Source organism: Arachis hypogaea, chromosome 4, assembly GCF_003086295.3.
Source record: "Arachis hypogaea cultivar Tifrunner chromosome 4, arahy.Tifrunner.gnm2.J5K5, whole genome shotgun sequence".
Lineage (NCBI taxonomy): Eukaryota > Viridiplantae > Streptophyta > Magnoliopsida > Fabales > Fabaceae > Arachis > Arachis hypogaea.
In genome coordinates this window covers 92,451,396-92,456,030 of record NC_092039.1, presented here as the reverse complement: position 1 = coordinate 92,456,030, position 4,635 = coordinate 92,451,396, and the positions used below count along the sequence as shown (strand labels likewise).

General features: G+C 39.1%; 1 non-coding gene across 1 annotated transcript; it reads left to right on the top strand.

The window, feature by feature from the left end:
• Window positions 1-1,647: 1,647 nt before the first annotated feature.
• LOC112799245 (small nucleolar RNA R71) lies at window positions 1,648-1,755 on the top strand. Its single transcript, XR_003200820.1, has one exon. It is a non-coding gene; the product is annotated as a small nucleolar RNA R71 (small nucleolar RNA).
• Window positions 1,756-4,635: the final 2,880 nt, after the last annotated feature.

Below are 4,635 nucleotides of genomic sequence, written 5' to 3'. Positions count from 1 at the left end.
CTTAGAGTTTGAATGTGGGGGTTCAACACCAAACTTAGAGTTTGGTTGTGGCCTCCCAACACCAAACTTAGAGTTTGACTGTGGGGGCTCTGCTTGCCTCTGATTTGAGAGAAGCTCGTCATGCTTCCTCTCCATGATGACAGAGGTATATCCTTGGGCCTTAAACACCAAGGATTCTTCATTCACTTGAATGATCAACTCTCCTCTATCAACATCAATCACAGCCTTTGCTGTGGCTAGGAAGGATCTGCCAAGGATGATGGATTCATCCATGCATTTCCCAGTCTCTAGGACTATGAAATCAGTAGGGATGTAATGGTCTTCAATCTTAACCAAGACATTCTCTACAAGTCCATAAGCTTGTTTTCTGGAGTTGTCTGCCATCTCTAGTGAGATTTTTGCAGCTTGTACCTCAAAGATCCCTAGCTTCTCCATTACAGAGAGAGGCATGAGGTTTACACTTGACCCTAAGTCACACAGAGCCTTCTTGAAGGTCATGGTGCCTATGGTACAAGGTATGGAAAACTTCCCAGGATCTTGTCTCTTTTGAGGTAATTTCTGCCTAGACAAGTCATCCAGTTCTTTGGTGAGCAAAGGAGGTTCATCCTCCCAAGTCTCATTTCCAAATAACTTGTCATTTAGCTTCATGATTGCTCCAAGGTATTTAGCAACTTGCTCTTCAGTGACATACTCATCCTCTTCAGAGGGAGAATACTCATCAGAGCTCATGAAAGGCAGAAGTAAGTCCAATGGAATCTCTATGGTCTCATTTTGAGCTTCAGATTCCCATGGTTCCTTATTGGGGAACTCAGTGAAGTTTAGTGCACGCCCATTGAGGTCTTCCTCAGTGGCGTTCACTTCCTCTTCTTCCTCTCCAAATTCGGCCATGTTTATGGCTTTGCACTCTCCTTTTGGATTTTCTTCTGTATTGCTTGGGAGAGTACTTGGAGGGAGTTCAGTAATTTTCTTGCTCAGCTGTCCCACTTGTGCCTCCAAATTTCTAATGGAGGACCTTGTTTCATTCATGAAACTTTGAGTGGTTTTAATTAGATCAGAGACCATGGTAGCTAAGTCAGAGGGGTTCTGCTTAGGATTCTCTGTCTGTTGCTGAGAAGATGATGGAAAAGGTTTACCATTGCTAAACCTGTTTCTTCCACCATTATTGTTGTTGAAACCTTGTTGAGGTCTCTCTTGATTCTTCCATGAGAAATTTGGGTGATTTCTCCATGAAGAATTATAGGTGTTTCCATAGGGTTCTCCTAGGTAATTCACCTTTTCCATTGAAGGGTTCTCAGGATCATAAGCTTCTTCTTCAGATGAAGCATCCTTAGTACTGCTTGGTGCATTTTGCATTCCAGACAGACTTTGAGAAATTAAATTGACTTGTTGAGTCAATATCTTGTTCTGAGCCAAAATGGCATTCAGAGTATCAATCTCAAGAACTCCTTTCTTCTGACTAGTCCCATTGTTCACAGGATTCCTTTCAGAAGTGTACATGAATTGGTTATTTGCAACCATTTCAATTAGCTCTTGAGCTTCTGTAGGCGTCTTCTTCAGATGAAGAGATCCTCCAGCAGAGCTATCCAAAGATATCTTGGATAGTTCAGAGAGACCATCATAGAAAATACCTATGATGCTCCATTCAGAAAGCATGTCAGACGGACATTTTCTGATTAATTGTTTGTATCTTTCCCAAGCTTCATAGAGGGATTCACCATCCTTCTGTCTGAAGGTTTGGACTTCCACTCTAAGCTTACTCAATTTTTGAGGTGGAAAGAACTTTGCCAAGAAGGCATTGATTAGCTTTTCCCATGAGTCCAGGCTTTCTTTAGGTTGTGAATCCAACCATATCCTAGCTCTGTCTCTTACAGCAAAAGGGAATAGCATCAGTCTATAGACCTCAGGGTCTACCCCATTGGTCTTGACTGTGTCACAGATTTGCAAGAATTCAGCTAAGAACTGATGAGGATCTTCCATTGGAAGTCCATGGAACTTGCAATTCTGTTGCATTAGAGAAACTAATTGAGGCTTAAGCTCAAAGTTGTTTGCTCCAATGGCAGGGATAGAGATGCTTCTCCCATAAAAGTCGGGAATAGGTGCAGTAAAGTCACCCAGCACCTTCCTTGCATTGTTGGCATTGTTGTTATTTTCGGCTGCCATGGGTTCTCCTTCTTTGAAGAATTCGGTCAGGTCCTCAATAAAGAGTTGTGCCTTAGCTTCTCTTAGCTTCCGCTTCAAGGTCCTTTCAGGTTCAGGGTCAGCTTCAACAAGAATGCCTTTGTCTTTGTTCCTGCTCATATGAAAGAGAAGAGAACAAGAAAATATGGAATCCTCTATGTCACAGTATAGAGATTCCTTAAGGTGTCAGAGGAAAAGAAGAATGGAAGACAGAGGTAGAAAATTCGAACTTATCAAAGAAGATGGAGTTCGAATTTTGCATTAAGGGATAGTGTTAGTCCATAAACAGAAGGATGTGAGAAGAAGGGAAGTAATTTTCGAAAATTAAGTAAAAGATTTTGAAAAATTTTTGAAAAACACTAATTGATTTTCGAAAATAAGAGTGGGAAAGAAATCAAGTGATTTTTGAAAAGGACTTTGAAATTAGAAGTTAAAAAGATTTGATTGAAAACCATTTTGAAAAAGATGTGATTAAGAAGATATGATTGGTTTTAAAAAAAATGTGATTGAGAAAATATGATTTGAAAACAATTTTAAAAGATATGATTTGAAAACAATTTGAAAAGATATGATTTTAAAAATTAATGACTTGCCTAACAAGAAAAGATATGAATCAAACATAAAACCTTCCTCAACAGAAAAGGCAAAAAATGTTCAATCAAATCATTAATTGTTAGTAAGTATCTTTGAAAAAGGAAAGAAATTGATTTTGAAAAAGATTTGATTGAAAAGATTTGATTTGAAAAAGATTTGATTTTGAAAAACTTTGAAAACTTGAAAAAAAAATTTGATTTGAAAACAAAATCTTCCCCCTTGTGCCATCCTGGCGTTAAACGCCCAGAATGTGCACATTCTGGCGTTTAACGCCCAAACTACTACCTTTTTGGGCGTTAAACGCCCAGCCAGGCACCCTGGCTGGCGTTTAAACGCCAGTCTGTCTTCTTCACTGGGCATTTTTGAATGCCCAGCTTTTTCTGTGTGATTCCTCTGCAGTATGTTCTGAATCTTCAATTCTCTGTATTATTGACTTGAAAAGACACAAATTAAAAATATTTTTGGATTTTTAATAATAAGGAATAATTAAAATGCAACTAAAATCAAATGCATGCAAGACACCAAACTTAGCAGTTTGTATACTACTGACACTATCAAGATGATAATGCACATAAGAAACAACAAAACACTCAAGTCAATAGAATTCAAGGATCAAAACGAGGAAATCATCAAGAACAACCTGAAGATTAATGAAGACACATGCATGAATTCGAAAAATGCAAGAAGAACAAAAACATGCAATTGACACCAAACTTAAAATGAGACACTAGACTTAGACAAGAAATATTTTTGGTTTTTTATGATTTTGAAAATTTTTTTTTGGATTTTTCGAAAATTAAGTGAAAAAGGAAATAAAGGTATCAAAATTCTTAATGAGAATTCCAGGAATCATGCAATGTTAGTCTAAAGCTTTAGTCTAAAGGAATTAGACATAGCTAGCTAAGCTTCAGCAGGACATTACATTCAAGAGCTAAATTGATGATGATCAATCAGCTTTGGTGATGATAAGAACATCACATAGAAACACTAGAATTCATTCTTAAGAACTCTGAAGAAAAATAATACCTAATCTAAGCAACAAGATGAACCGTCAGTTGTCCATACACAAGAACAATCCCCGGCAACGGCGCCAAAAACTTGGTGCACGAAATTGCAATAACACTTTTGCAACTCCGCACAACTAACCAGCAAGTGCACTGGGTCGTCCAAGTAATACCTTACGCGAGTAAGGGTCGATCCCACGGAGATTGGTGGTATGAAGCAAGCTATGGTCACCTTGTAAATCTCAGTCAGGCAGACTCAAATGGGTATAGTGATAAACGAATAAAGCATAAAGATAAAGATAGAGATACTTATGTATATCATTGGTGATAGCTTCAGATAAGCGAATGAAGATGCCTTCCCTTCCGTCTCTCTGCTTTCCTACTGCCTTCATCCAATCCTTCTTACTCCTTTCCATGGCAAGCTCGTGTAGGGTTTCACTGTTGTCAGCAGCTACCTCCCATCCTCGCAGTGAAAGCTAATGCACGCACTCTGTCACAGTGCTGCCAATCACCGGTGTGGTTCCCTCCCCTACCGGAATAGAATCCCTCTTTTGCGTTTGTCACTAACGCCCAGTAGGTTACAGGTTTGAAGCACGTCACAGTCATTCAATCATTGAATCCTACTCAGAATACCACAGACAAGGTTTAGACCTTCCGGATTCTCTTGAATGCCGCCATCAGGTCCTGCCTATACCACGAAGATTCCGATTAAAGAATCCAAGAGATATTCACTAGAGCCTCGAATGCTTGTAGAACAAGAATGGTTGTCAGTCACCTTGTTCATGGGTGAGAATGGTGATGGGCGTCAATCATCACCTTCATCAGGTTGAAGAACAAGTGATATCTTGGATAAAGAATA